The 15,813-nt window shown below is 43.8% G+C and overlaps 1 long non-coding RNA gene across 2 annotated transcripts; it reads left to right on the top strand.

Annotated features, from left to right (window-relative positions):
- The first annotated feature begins 3,985 nt into the window (after positions 1 to 3,985).
- Positions 3,986 to 11,777, top strand: LOC108448170. Of its 2 annotated transcripts, none has more exons than XR_001863966.1 (3): positions 3,986 to 8,204; positions 9,012 to 9,139; positions 11,031 to 11,777. It is a non-coding gene; the product is annotated as an uncharacterized LOC108448170 (long non-coding RNA). The 2 variants fall into 2 exon arrangements; XR_001863967.1 differs by having other exon boundaries at positions 3,986 to 8,188.
- Positions 11,778 to 15,813: the final 4,036 nt, after the last annotated feature.

The raw sequence follows: 15,813 nt of genomic DNA on the forward strand, positions 1-15,813 counted from the left end.
CCTGAGGAGGAGCTGAGGGGACGAGGGGACTTAGTGTTTCGGGAGAATTATCTGTATCTAGGCAGCAGAATTTGCAGACTTGGAAGCCAGGAAATTTGGTTGAAGCTCACGACTTTGCTAACCCCTCGGTGCCTGTTGTTAGCATTTCCCAGAACAGGAACTCTTGCCAAAATTGAAAGAATCGCCATAGACAGTGCCTGGAGCTAAGAAGGTGAAATGCAGACAGGGAGGGAAAAGGTGGGGAAAGAGAGGGTTGTAATGGGACATCAAACAATGGAAAAAAAAGTAAAAATCTGAATTTCTATCTCTGCTCTCAATGACCTTGGGCAAATCATATAAGCACAGTGTAAAGTGTGATAAAAGCCCATTTCTGCTGCACTTTAGGAATGATTGGAGATAGTGCATTGTCCAGGTGGAGACAGACACAGATATGCAGAGCAGCTCCTAGTGGAGCTACACACTGCATCATGTGATGGGAAAGCACTTCCATTACCTCTTTTTGCCTCAGGAGACTGAAAGAAGATGTAGCAGTGGATAGTTTTGTACACCTGGATTTAATCTTCTCTCTCCTGCCTTACCCAAATCAACTCCATCTGATGGTGTAGTGCATATTTCCAGCATATTCACCAGTCTGGCAGCACTCCTTTAAAAAAGAGATGTTCTGGGAGGAAAGCACAGCCCAAAGTCCACCTTCCTGAGCAGACTGTGCTTGTGGCACCAGCAATGAGTGACGTGTAAATCAGCCAGTAACACCTGAAATTGCTTCAGTGAAGTCTACCAGAACTTGTATGCCAAGATTTCGTTCCTACTCTAACAAGTATTTAATAAATAGCAATTTCTACTATTAAAAAAAAAAAAAAAAGAGTGGTCATACAAATAAGACAGTGCTACCGAACAGGAGAGCTTCAAGTACCTGGTCACTGAGGCTGCCTCTGGCAGTCAAAGAATCACAGAATCATAAAATCATAGAATGCTTTGGGTTGGAAGGGACCTCAGAGATCATCTGGTTTCAACACCCACAGGCACATCTGGTCTGTGATTCATGCTATATTAAAAAAGCTCAGTGGTCCCTTCCTCACCTTTGGCCAAGTATTTACACTCTTCCCTGGGAGCAGCACTGATGTTTCATGGTGCATGGCCACCCTGGGGAGCCAAACTGGCCAAACTCCCAGCCAAACCTGGGAAATGAATCTCCAAGTGGTCCCTGGAGGTATCAGCCCCAGCCTAGAGAAAGGATGTAGGGTGTGGGATGAGGAATTTTGGGAAAGGCAGAGGCATAGCAGCCTCAGAGGGGTCTGGATAAGACACCAAGAACACACCTGAAGAAAATGCCTTACTGGTTTTAGTCATTGCTGGTGCTGTAGGTGGCCAGATCCAAAAGATTAAAAAAGAGGACAAGAAAGAGCTGTCTTAAATTAAGCATTTATTCAGAGATGGCCTAAATTAAGCAAAGGACACCCTGTGCAGGATGCTGAAGTCTGTGGCAGGCCGGAACCCTCTTGTTTCTGCCTCAGCCTCATCTTCATCACTGCAATGAAAAGTATTTGTGCTCTGCTCAGCGTGTGTGGATTTCTGCAGCCCTCAATGGGATTGTAGGGAGAATCAAAGTGAAGTGTCCTCTTTAGGTCCTCAAGAAATAGAGCTTTCTGCTGGTTAACCATTACTTTGCATTTTCCTTTCCTTACAAAACGACTGAGGTTAAACATTAAGCGCCTGCAGTGAAGGACACCTGTATTTGCTGGTCCCATTATGCAGCTCTACTGAAAAGGCTTTACAGCTGTCTAAATTAGCATAATTAAATCCACATCAATTAAAAAACCTCCATCATCTCTTTCCCCTTCAGATGCAGATAGTCGCATTTGTCTAAGGTGCTAAGTGACAAAGGAACTTTTTAACAGTGGAAGCCCGAGCTGAAAGGAAGAGTAATACGGGTTGTATATTGGCCCGAGGTTCACCTTAGCACCAGTGGAAGTGATTAGTGGGTGCTGCTCTGCCTAAAGAGGTAGAGCTGCCTTTTGCATGACAATGATGCCAGGACCCAGAGCCAGGCATTAGAGATGTGCATTTTACAACAGGCTTTGGCTTCTATTGTTCCTTTATACCCCATTAATGGGGGGAAACAAAGCCTGGCACGATTTGGCCAATTTCCCCCACCCTACTTTCTTCCCTTTTTTGTTTTTTGGGACCTTTTTTTTTTTTTTGGGTTGTTTTGTTTTAGTGTTTTGTGTTGTTGTGTGTGGGGAAGCCCCAGTGACCCCAGGATAGCAGCAAGGCTGCGCTGTGTGATGCGAGCGAAGAGAATTCCTCCAGATGAAAACTGACATGGGGTTCAGGGGTTAATTTCTGGAACAGGCGCATTTGCATACAAATGAAAAATGATGGAATTTCTGTTCTCCTAAATTTTCAATGTCATCAGCATCAAACAGCAGTCAGTGCTCCCTTGCTGTTTGAAGAATATTCATTACTTCAGAAGAAGGGGCACCTTGTTTGGTATTAATCTCCTCTTCAGGTCAATGACTTAATTTGCTAAACTCCATCTGAAGTGCCACTCACTTTTTGATTTCTCTGCTATTCTTTGTTATTTTTCATAACATGTTCTTAATACTTTCTTAGTTGTAAGGGGATATGCGTCCCCAGCAAGCAGGAGGAAGGACTGTCTTTATTTGTTTATTTTCACCCAGAGAACTCAGCACCCGTCTGTATCATTTGTAGCACGTTTTGGTGTCTGCTCGCCTTAAAATTCATGGGGGTTTTAGCAGAAAGAAAATAACTTGTGGACTCAAATGGGAAAACAAAACATTTTTCGTTCAAAACTGACATTTAAATGGACACCTGGTGCCTTGTGCAACAAGGTTATGGGGTGTCATGCCTCTAACAAAAGGTAACAAGTGGCAAAGTAATTAATCCCTCAAAGAAAATAATAATATTCTTTTAGTTCCTGCTTCTGGAAATTCTCATCTGAAACGGCAGTGGCTGAGGGCGTACTCGAGGAAACTTTTGTGCTAGCTCGTATTTCCCCATTGTCCCCTCCGTGTCTGCCAGGGGCCTGAGGAAGGATCCCATTTCCCCCCGTTTTTGCCCTTCATGGTTATAATTCTCCTCCCTGAATAGGATTATTCAGGGGATCTTTAGATCTTCAGAGCTTGGAGGTGTCTCTGGGAAATTGGCCCAGGATCCTCGGGTGGTCGTTCCCACCCTGTGGCCTGGGTGCTCCTGGCTGAGAGTCCCAGGGGAGGGTGGGTGTCCCTGTGGGATGGGAGCCATCCCACTCATGTGGAAGGGCTGTAAAAAAACCTCAAAGCTGGGACTTGCACTATAACCTTTTGTTTTTATATGTCCAGGCCTTTTTGAACTTTCCAGTCAGACTTATTCTTGATTCTCTAAATAATGGGGTTTTTTGTTTGTTTGTTTTTTAATTATTAATCAGATCTGATTTTTTTGGCATGAACACTTATGGAAATGAAGCAATTGCACTGTCTGTTCTTCTGTCTGTCGCCCCTACTAACTTTTGAACCTCTTTGCCAATATCTCTCCAGTTTGTTAACAGTCTACAGAGCTCAAAGGTGTGAAGTGCTTTCCAGTTTTATTTTTTTCCTTCCATATCTAACTCTGAAATGGCAACATTTACTGTTGGAAATAGTACGGACAGCTAAGATTTTCTCTGTTTTGTTTTTTTTTTTTTTGGTGACTTGCAAAGGGGAAAAGAGGTGATCTGAGGATTAATTCCCTGTGTGTCTCTATGAAGGCTGTTAGCAATTAACCAACTCGCTCCGGATGCCTCAAAGTCCAGCTGGGTGAGGTTCAAGATCCTTGGCAAAAAAAAAAATCAAACAAGAAACTATGTGCACACAAACAACTTGCATGCAATTGCCTCTTGCTGCCTTCTCTTCATGTAACCTTTCTTTAAACTGAGAATTTTTGAGGTTTTTCCATATTTATAGTGTGTGTCACTCAGCGGGGCTGTAGTCCTGACCAGGACCTTGAGCACTCGAAAAATAAAAATAAACAGGGAGTGTTGGGGGGGAGTTATATTCCTACCTGGAGCATTAAGTTAAGAGTGTCTAAGGGCCTTGATCCTCAACCCCAGCCAAGCTGGATTTAACATAGGTCATATTAAGGTGGGGCAAAGGGGGCTTTGTGTCATTTTTAGATCCCCTTATCCCAGGCTGTGGAGCCCTGGTGTGATGGGAGGGCACCCGTGCTGGGAGGCTGGGAAGGCAGAAGGGCTGGTGCGGTTGGCCCAGCGCCATCCGGAGATCCTCTCCACCGAGGGCAATTCGGGGGTGATGGGATAAGCCAGCTTTGCAAAGGCAGCTGCTTTGGGAGCCTGGATCTGCCTTGCTATCCAGAGACAATGTCCTCAGCACAGAAAACTTTCTCTGTGGGAAGGCTTGGATGTGGGAATGGATCCTACGCTGACATGTCTGTGATGAGCGGGGAGATGCTCCCCTCCGGTGCAGTTCGTTGCTGTCGGAAGAACCAAATCAAGGAATTGTCAGATAAAGCCGAGACAATCAGTAAAAATCGGCATCATCCAAAATTCAGGGCCAAAGAATTACAACTGCCCACGTCTTATGCTGTGAAATCCTTCTGCCAGGGGGGCTGGATTCCTCCTGATTCTCTTACATGACAAAATACAGGCAGAAAAGCGACTCTCATGAATGCTTTTGTAGTGGAAGGCTCAGGATTCTATCTGAGGAGCTGATTCTTAGTCACATCTGTCTGTCTTGTTGTATGAATATTGATAATGAAGTCAGAAAGAGAGACTTGTCATCGTAAGTGCATCAGACTCTGGCACTTGCCTGCTCAGAAGGAGGCGGCTCTGCTGCTTCGCTGCTGTCGGTGATGTCGGTTTGTTGAAATAATATGTCTCTGCCAGCTGAGAATCTGGCCTTAAAATGAGAAAAGTTGAGATTCCCATTGTTGAATTAGTTTGGCCACATTAAAAATACGTTGCTGTAGAAATGTGTATATGAATATGCTAATGTTTATTTTGCTAAATGTGCTTGCCAGGATGTGCCATGTGGCTGAGTTAGTGTTACTTTAAGAATCCTAATTTTTTGCCTTTTCAGACTTTGGATCTTTTAAACTTGTAAACACAGCATTTTGTTGGCAAAAGTCTCTATGATTTTATGCATACAGCTGACTTTTATCTTCACTTTTTACATCACCTTAATACTGAAGGAGAGAAAGCACTCATCTGTTTATGATAAGTTTATCAGAAATACTCCAAAGTTTTCCATGACTAAGATATTATATTGTTACAGTGGCTTGCTACAGGGTAATTTCTAGACAACAAACAGAATATTTCAAAGCCCAGATGTCCTGTTTAGACAAGGGGTTTTATATTGATTAGGATCTGCTTTCACCTAACATCGCGTAGTAAATATCACAAAGACGTAATTAGAAAATTCGGTACAATATTTAGTCCTAGTCCCTGTGTGCCAGAATTGTTTGACTACTGAGAAACTGGAGCTTGTTTGCATCCCAGTGTGTTGTGAAATGCAAACTTCAAAGAAAATATTATATCTCCCAACTCCAGCTCGTGAGAGTCTTGGAAGTATAATACAGAAAGGCTTAACAATCCCTGCTGAGGAAAGGGCAATTTGACACTGAAACTACTGTTAAAGCACCGTTGACACACTGGTGGGTAAAAAGTGCTTATTAGAGGAGTCTAGTTGCAGTCTCAGGAGCCAGGCAGAGAAAACGCACCCGAATCATTGTGAAAATTGGCAAGTTGCACCAAATAGATGTGTTTTGTGTATGTGTCTGTGCTATTTTTTTTCCCCCTCCTTAACTACACGTATCTCCATGTTTGCTTCGTAGGCTTTCCATAAGATTGGGGCCCTCGCGGTATTCAAATAAAATATTTAGATTTGCAAAACTTCTGGAAGCCAGATTTTAAGGGAAAAAAGAAGTTTTTTGTCAGATTGTCAATGTCTGAATTTCATCACAATCTGTTCAGCTGTTTGTTGCAGGCAGGCGTAAAACATAGTGGGTAAGTGTGTGTTTGTACTTCTTATACATATTGAAAGAGGGCTGCCTAATCCCCTTGATGAGGAAAGCTCTGTAAATTATATACATCTGCAGGCACTGTGCATGGGTAGTACAGAAGCAAAGAGGCAGATCAGCAATTTGAGGGAGCAAATAAGAATTTTCTCGCAAAGTCGGCGATTGGGAACCTTCGAGCAGCCCAGCCTCCTGGTGATGTCATTTACTTGTGGGTTTGTTTGGGGTTTTTTTGAATGACCCAAATGTTTTGCCTTAAAAACTTTGCCTAGGAGGCCCTTCTACGCACTCAGGATTCCTGGCAAGAGAAAAAAATATTTGCTGATGACAGCTCTGAATATATTCTCTTTAATTGTCACTTATGTCTCTGTCCCATCCTCTGCACTGTGCTAAAAATAGCAATTCGGGTTGATGGTTTCAACACCATCTAATGTATGTATATTATTGCATACAAAACCTACATAAAAATGTCAGGAATGAGACCTAAGCCAGGAATAAAATTGAAAATCACAAACATGAGAGAAGACCCAAATAATGAGGGTGTTGCAGGGGAATGTTATACTGATGTCTCTGTGTAAATACACGCAGGCAGAGCAGTAAAGATCCTACCACCTTCCATGCATAGAGGATTCCTAGAATAATATTTGCCTATTTTTTTTGTAAATATGTAGGTAGTGTTTATATTTATCCTCAGCCTTCCCCTGCTTCTTTAATAGCATGATTTGCTAATCATGCTACAACACTTGTAAGGTAAGTGCAGAACATATTTTCCTGTCCATTTTGCAGAGGATAAATTTGTCCAAATTGCACAGCAAGTGTCTGGCAGAAGTGAGACTAGACACCAGGGATAAAATCCCTTTGATTTCACTGAGGCAAGGATTTTATTCCAGGAGTTTTGTCTCCACTTCTCCACTCTATCTCCTATGCCCTGTGTATTCTGGGCTTTTGTTGTTACTTGATCCAAGTCTTGGCTCATAGGGTTAAAGGAAAGTCTGACAAAGAGGCAGCAATGGTAGCGTTAACGTGACACTGTACTTACAGTTTTGTCAGCATTTCCATTATAAACTTCTGTTTGCAGCAATTATAAATCAACCATGAAAAAAAAAAAAAGAAAAGAAAAGAAAAGAAAAGAAATCACTGTGAAGTAAAACACTTGGCATACCAGAGTCCAGGAGGGAATTTTGAGCTTTTGGAAATAATGGCTTCTGATTACCATGGACAGGCATGACATGATGTGCAAATATACACTCCACATTGCACTGGAAAAAAATCAGAACAAGTGTCACCACTTTGTCATGGCCAAGAGTGTGAGGAAAGAGGGTCTTCCTGACTTTTGGAAATTCAAGAAATAATTTCTTATTCCTAGAAACATCCTATTTATGCCCTTAACTACTTCTTAATTTTTCTTGTTTACTTTGTATCATCCCATGTCAGGGAAGACGATGGCTGGCTCTGGGGTTTGCAGTGGATCAGTCAGCTGGTGTTGATCAGCACAGCTCAACCCAAGTCCAGTGAAGTGAGCTTGACTTACACCAGTGGACAGTCTGGCTCCATATCGCCTTTCCGCAGGAGGCTGCGATGTTTGCTACCCATTTGGAGCACTAGTTAGTATTTGTTTAACTTTGGAAGTCCGTTCTGCCATGCTGATTGAATTCCAGTGTCAGGATAGGCATAAGTTGACTTTAAAGTGTTTTTGCTGAGGACATGGTTACTTTTAAGTTGTATTGTGCTTATATTTATTGCATTGTATTCCAGGCTTTCTTCTGCTGCACAGCAGAATGATGGAGCAGGTGGTGCTCAGCCGGTTTACAAGTGTCAGGCTGGTCCAAGAGGCTGCAACTATCACCTACCCTGCACCCAAACCGTGATTTTGCAGAATGGAGCTGAGTCACTGCCCATTCTGGGTCAGAGCTCTGGGCTGTCCCCGGGACAAGCTCCCTCCTGCATCATCATCACTCATGAGTCACGCGAAAGATGAGCTGTTGGCTCATCGGAGCAGCATTCCCCAGCAGCCAAGCTGGAACTCGAGTCCTTATTTCTGAATTCAACTTGGAAATAATTACAGCGCCGTAGTAGCTTTGGCTTTCGGTGGTGCTGCTAATAACTGAGTGCTAAATGTGGAGCAGCTCTGCGGGAGTGTCCCAGAGTCAGGTTACGGGGAGCAGGCGTCAAAACAAAGGTGCGGCAAACTCGAGGTAACTCATTGAATTGTGCGCCGGGGTTGGGTGTAGGGAGGAGAAGCAGCAAAACTCCTTGCTGGGGTTTTTTTAGATGTGACATTTCAGTGATGTACCAACAGAGGAAATTTTGCTTGCAGAATCCTGTGAGCAAAACACTTCTGAGAATGTATGTATACAATTGTTTAAAAAAACACAGGGTTACTGACACAGATGCCAATTTGGTAGGGCATATGGAACATTTACACTTGCCTTTTTCATTCTTTCTTGCTACAGCTGGTACTGATTTAGTATGTGAAATTTTACTAGCAGGAGTGCTAATCAAGACAGAGATTTCTGTGAGGATTTAGTCATTTATGTGGAGGAAAACTATGGGTATCATTAAAAAGTACAAGATCATCTATGAGAGGAACATTATCATTAGCAACCTAATTTTTAAAGCAAACAGAGGGAAAAAACCTACTGTATGTCTTGAACAGCAGCAGCAGCAGAAAATGATGTTCTTGTAATATTTAGTCATGTCACCTCTCTCTCAGTTTGGGCAAAGAAAATTTGAAATTCACTTGCAAAAAAAGGCAATAGATGCTCCAAGTGTTTTTCAACCAGTGTGATAGCCTGTTCTGCTACATCAAATGGATATGGCTGGGAATGGGATTAAATCCAAAAGCCACATCCAAATCCTGGATCTGTGTTTGAATACGAGGCCTCCATTCAAACCTAACTCTGTGATGGGGCTGCCTTTCACCATCTTGGCATTTGAGAAGGGGCCAACAGTATCCCACATCTAAAATCCAGAGTTTGTAAAAGTTCCATTCTTTTTTTCAGGAATCGCAATCTGAGCCTGGAATGGAGACATTCAGATATTAAATACCAATTCTGGCCAATTTCTGATGGGACAAGAAATACTATATTCCACCAAGAAGGCAACGAGAGTATATTACTTATCCAAAGAGGTGATTTTTGCATTACACACGGTGTAAAAAATTATGCCTGGGTTTAACTGCCATTTCCTGCCAAGATTATTTCAGCTCAAACAGCAACAGAATAACTGCTGTATGTTAAATATGTTGTACAGGTGGCCCAGTGATACAGGAGACCTGAGCAATAAAAGCCGACATCTGCGGCCGGAGGTGCCTGCGCGCGGTGGAGCCGTGTGCTGGTCCCTGTGGAGGGCGGCCAGCTGCCCATGCTCACAGCTCTGCCCTCATGGAGAGATGTGTGAGGAGCTCTGGAGTGCACCCCCTGCCCTTTCCCTGCTGCTTTCCCAACTAGTTTGGGGACTGTGAGGAAAGACAATGTGAGGAGGATGCTGGGGTGACGCCCCCCGGGTGATGGTGCTCTGAAATGTCTCAAGGTTTGCCAGTCAATATGCACAGTAAATAAATACCTGCCTGCAACTTCACAGAAATTCATCTCAGCTTCTCAGGGATTGGCTTCATGTCGAGCCTTCTGAATATCTTTGCAAGCTGCTGCTCTTTGCTGTGAGAGAACGAAACCTAGGCCCCTTCATTTGTTTCAGGAACATTAGTGTCATTCCAAGTGCCTCTCTTGTTGGGAAATGCAGTAAATTTTAGGCAGATTCCCAGATATCACTGGATTCAGTAGCTTTCTGCAATGCAGATGCGAGGGGTCTCCTTTGACCCCTACAGGTAATGGCTCTCTTGTGGTAACTTCACAAATGCTGCAAGGTTATCTCATGTATTTTGGGGTCTACCAGGGCTTAAACTTTCAAGGAGCCCTGCTAAGTTGGAATTAAATCCCTTTTTTTCACTTTCACAGCCCCAGATTTCATTTAGTTATGACTAAAAACTTCCTAAAGTTGCAATTTTCCAGTATCCCACCTAATTTTAATCACTAGCAGAAAAGCTGAAGACTTATTGTAGAGCTAGAAAGAACTACATGACTCCTGGACACAACAATGACAATTTTCACTTAAAAGGCTTTTTTCCCAAAATACATATACCACTAAACATGGTATCTCCAGGGGGCAGGGAAATGGCCATCAGGCTAATTAGCTCAAAGCAAGCGAAACCATAGGGGAAAAGGAAAAATGGCATTTATGTTGGCTTGAGCATTGCTGCTTGCACTAAATCTGCTTGGATGTCTGTGAAAGCCATGCAGAGGTGCTTCTGGCTTTGTGGACTGTGGGAGTGGGTCAGCTTCTTATCTGATGGCATCAGGGCACCCCTGATCTGATGCCAGCAGCAGTGGAGCTCCCTTCTCCAAAAAACCTCAAGCGTTTGACTTGTGTTGTTACAGCTGTCCAAACTTCTTCCTAATACAGCAAGGTGAAAGAATCTAGTACTGGGTCAGAGCAGAAATATCATAAGATTTGCCTCTGCCTCCCAGAAAGAAAATGAAGTGAGTCATGATGGAGATTTCACTGTTACCGTCAATAAGAACAGTTACATCACCAAAAATGCGCAGTACAGCGAGCTGAAGTCTTAGACAGTTTGTGATGTTTAAACATCTTAAGCACTGTTGAGCGTTTTCTCTACATTTCTTGATATGGCACTGTGGTTTTATTTAAGCAATCCCGAAAATCGTGGCCAGCTGCACCATCTGCCAGAGATGATGCAGGATGGGTGCCTCCAGCATGTCAGCGCTCAGATGTCATTTAAAAGGGAAATGCTTTCTGTACTGGGAAGAGGGCAGAGACAAAGAGCCTGGGCAGGCAGCAGGCTGTGCTAAGTGGAAAGAAGAATTGATACCTTTTCTAAGGCCTGACCCGAACATCTGAGTTCCTTCCCTTGGGGTTTCTCACCCCCAAATGTTCTTTTTTTTTTTTTTTTTTTTTTTTTTTAATATGTGTGTGTGTGTCTTTTTTTTTCTCGGCACTCACAGATCCAAAAAGGCTCCAAGAGATAAAGACCCCTCTGATGTCGAACAGGTGGCTCATCCAGGTCATTGAGCGTGATGGTGGCTGTGAAAGCAAAGAGTGTGGGGTCCCACCTTGGCGCGAGGTGCGGGGGCACGGCGGGGATGCAGTTGGCATTTAAAGGTCAGTCCCTCGCGGGTCCTCGGCACATTCCCAGCAGCAGGTGACCTCCGTGACTGCTCTCCCATCTCACACATCCGCCTCATCAAGGAGCCAGGCTGCACCTTTGTGAAACTGTTTGCAGAAGAACGAGCCGTGATCACAACTAAGCTGAAGGGTGTCATATTCACTTTACCACCGACATGAGGACCAGTGGTTGAATATTCGATTACATGTCAGTCACAGCACATTAGGCAATCTTCCAGTCTGCCAGCTTTGCCCTTCCCAGCTCCCAGCTAAGTGTCATCAGGAAAGAAGCAGGACTGTGAAGGCAGGAATTGGCTTGCTCTGGGAGCTTCAGTCCCCATGAGAAATGTCCTCTCTTATCATTCCACTGGGTCTGTTGGGTCCCCCATACTCTGGAGCGGGAAGGTAGTTCATGCCTCCTGACTGTGTATTCAAACATGGTGCAGTGGCTACTCAATTTCTTCTCTAGATCCAAAGGTATAAATGTGTGCAAAAGCAGCAAATGGTGTATTGAAAAATTAGGGAGCTGTCATTCCAACTACATTGCCAAAAATATTCTGCTCTTTCAAATAAAGTGGCTATAAAAACTTGTTGCTGTGACTGAGCATTTTCTGGACTGTTTTGCTTGCATATTACTTAGTGAAAATATGCTAGGAGTGAAAGTAAAGGACTGTGGACAATTTCCCATTTTGCTTAAGCCAGAAAAATCCCATCTCAGCTCCAAGAAAGAAACTACTTTCCAAAATGTCAGCTCATGCAGAAAGTCCTGGTTCAGCTGGAACGAGCTGCTCTGTTTGCACTTGGTGGTTTCTGGAATAATAAAAAGCCCTGTACGCCTATGCTGGGAAGCACAAGCACCAAAGGATAATGTGGGTAGGTAATTCCCTTTTGGAATTAGCATTGGGGGCTTATTATGGCTTTTGTTAAGCATCCTCCACCTGCTAGCACCAGCCACGTGAGAAGTAAACGGGTGGTGTTCCCACTTTGCATCTTCTGCTTCCAAGGTTGAGCTGCGCCTCCTGTTTGGAGAGTTTCAAAGTGAATTTGAAATCAAAGGAGACAACACTGCAGTGACTGGGTGGGACATTCATAAGCAGAACTTTAGCTTTGTCTACTTTGATTTCAGATTCGCTTTGAGTGTTTTTCTGACAGGAAGTGCAGGCATCACAAGACTCTTGGTAGCAGCATCACCGTTAACTTTTCAAGTGACCCTTACTATTTAGCTAGATAGACAATAAGATTGTGGTGGTTGTCAATGGGAATAACCTTTACGATACTTCCAAAGCTTCAGTTCTGTCCTCGGGCTCCACAACTCCAAGAAATACTTAGAGGGAGAGACTGCCTGCAGAGTGAGGAGTGCAGTGTGATGGATGAAACAATAAAAATGACACCGCTGGTAAAACTGAAAGTTTATGTGCTGTGCCTATGATTGATGTCAGGGTGGTGGCATCTGGACCCCATGTCATATCACGGGTGCAGCATGAGACCCTCAGAGTGGCAGGATGGCTGCATCCATGGCTGGTAAGTCCAGGGAGGTGAATTTGGCCTGCCTGGTGAAAGAACGTCTCTGTGAGGAATTATCTGCAAGGATTAGAGTTAGGTGGAAAGTACAGGTCTCCATTTTGGGTTGCTCTCGGAGAAAATGGCTGTTTTACCACTGTATCACCCAACTCCTCCTTGCCGATGTTTGAAAAGGGCATCCTCAGTGCTGACAGCAGAGCTGTTACAGACAGAAGGACTGGGCTGAGAGCAGCCAGGGAAGTGCACCTTACTTTTAAAAAGAAAGATGTATCTTGACAGCTTGCCAAATGCCACATCTGCCTCTCTTTGCACCTCTGTGGGTGAAGCTGAACAGCAAGGTGGTGAAGATGAGCGAACTTATCCATTAACTGTGTGAGATCCACTCTCTCCTTTTCTGTACAACAGCTGTAGGTGATTCCTGACTGGAAGGACCTCCTGGAAATCCCATCTGCAACACCTGGGGGGAGGCACAGCTGTGAGCTCCCTGTGGTGGGGTGAGGAGGCACCACACCACTAACACCTCAGATGGGCTGGGAGGAGGGTGGGGAGCATGGGCACTGGTAAATAGTTTTATCCCTCCCCCCCCCCAGTTGCCTTTGCTATTGAAGTTTTTTTCCTTCTTTCGTGCTGGCTCTCTGTTGGGGAATGCTGATGAGACCATGCAAGCCAAGATGGCTTTTGAACTATTTCTCAAGAGTTGAATCTGTCCCTCAGTTAAGCAGGCAAGTCTAGCTTGGTTTATCTGATTAGGTGGAAGGATTTGGGTGTTGTATGTCTAGTGTTGCATTTTTATTTCCTGCTCACAATAATGTTAAATCATAACCTGCTGGCCTGCAGGTATTTTGGTGGGAATATTTTGCCTGAGACACTTAATCTGTATTTTGCATGCAGCATGCTGGCATTGTGTAAATGTTATGAACAAGTTCTATTACCTTTGAAACCACAGAAACAACAACAGTTATAATTATAGTCTGAAGATGCTGTAGTGTTTCAAATGTGCCTGCAATAGTAGTGCTGTGATGAAAACACGGTGTGTGCTGGCAGCTTTTGCTCTTCAATGACATCATAATTATGTTGTATTCGAGCTTAAACTTCTGTCCTTAAACACAAACAGCTTGTGTGAAACCTCTTAGGCTTTTCTTCTCATTTCTTGAGATAGTCCCTGGACTAAAATTAGTTGAAGCAGTGAATAAGGTAGGGTGGTGGATTTTACAGGCTTTGTGTTGGGGTTTGCTGTGGATAAGTTGTAGGTAGCTGGTGTTATAGGATTTGAAAAATGAATGAATGCTATTTAAAACCTCCAGATGGGTATCTGCTGCTTGTTGGGCTGTGATCTCCTAGTCCTGGGGTATTTGACAGTCCTGTGATTTGTGATAATGGAATTACTGAAAAAAAAATATCAACAAAGGCATGACATTGTAAGTGTGCAAAACAAGCTTTTATTTCTGGAGTAAATGCACTTTTAAATGTTAAATACCTCAGGCACGTGTCCTTGAGTGTGGCCTTAAATGTTGATATACCTGAGCCTTCTCCTGAGTGGAGATGTACAACCACATCCCAGTGGCACAGCTGTGACATTCCAAGCTGAAAAGCTCCCCAGGCACCCACGTGCCCCCATCTTCTTTAAAGCTGACTTCATGCCTACTCATGCTTGTTCATAAAGTTCTGAAAAATATTTTATCTTGTTTCAATTTTTCATTTAAATTGTCCAAAAACACAAGGGGCTCTGCTTGGATCACACTCACCAGATGCCTAGAGGTTTCAGTTTCTAAGGAAAACTTTTTCAGCCCAAGACCTGAATTCCTTGTTGCTCCCTGGGGATACAGCAGTGTGTCCATATCCCACTCTCCCACTGGTGAGCAGTAGCATTGCTGTTGGTTCTGTAGCACTGAAGCAGCCCAAGCACATTTCTGAGCCCATAGCCAGAGGTGTTATGAATACTAGAAACCACAGTAACATCTAAAAATAACCACAGTGCAAAACTGGTAGAAGAATAAGGCAAGAATTTTCCAACAAATATCTAATTACTATATTAAAAATATTTCTTTCATGTAAGACTTAGCTTAACTAACTCTGTAAATTAAATGTGGCATCTTTCTAATGCTACTCTGAGTCTCTGTGATTGTTTTCATTATTGTTACGATTGTAACTGCTACTAGAATGAAATTATTTACACATAGAGCTAAATGATTATTTTCATTGCTATTCAGCTCCTGGCTGCGTTAGACTGGTATACTGCAGCCACAAAATGCCCATCCTCTTCAAAGCTGCAGGTTTCCCCATCTTTGGGAGTGGCTGTGACCTGATGTTCCCATTGTTTTGTGCATCTAGAATGTATCAGGAGATGTCAAGCGGAAAATGGCAGATAAAGGGTCCTCTGCCATCGCAGGACAGTGGAGCTGCTTTGGGCTTTTTCTACTGCATGGTGGGAACTCAACCACTGTCTGCCCACTCTGGGTGCCTTCTGAGTGATTGTTCTCACTTCAGGAGGCCCTTTTCCATGTGGGAACTCATTCTGAAAACGTATACCTTGGTGTGTGACTCCATACAGGCTCCGTGGCTATTGGTGCTTTAGAAGCCTCCGTCAAGTTTTAGGACCTTTTTTACTATTTGTCTTCCCTTTTATTTGCCTTTGGTAACCCGGATAGCACAGAAACAACCCCTGGACACCGGAGCTGTGGTGTAACCACTGGGTGGTGGAGCACTGACCAGTAGGGCCATAAAAGCTGATGAGGTGTGTAAGCAGCAGAGCACATAATGACCAGCGAGTCCGTGGCACTTCATCTTTAACACATGGACAGACACGGTCCGGTGGATAAAGTGCTCATTTGAGAGCCAGGAGAACTAACTTTGGAGTCTGGATTGGCCCCTGCCATGCGTGTGACCTTTTGATGGTCGCTTCCCTACCCATGGCTTTGCTATTTTCCTGTCTGGGAAGAAGGGGGGAATGTAAGTGTCAGGTGTGGGGGGTTGCCACGCCACATCCTGATTTATGAGAGGTCACAACACTCGTGTCCGAGATCCTAATGGGAGACTCTGGAGAAGTGCAGGGAGTCGGGCAGGTGCTTGGTTGGAGTAAATCAGCATAGCTCAATTAAAATC

This window comes from Corvus brachyrhynchos, unplaced genomic scaffold (genome assembly GCF_000691975.1).
Source record: "Corvus brachyrhynchos isolate BGI_N302 unplaced genomic scaffold, ASM69197v1 scaffold126, whole genome shotgun sequence".
In the NCBI taxonomy this organism is placed as follows: domain Eukaryota; kingdom Metazoa; phylum Chordata; class Aves; order Passeriformes; family Corvidae; genus Corvus; species Corvus brachyrhynchos.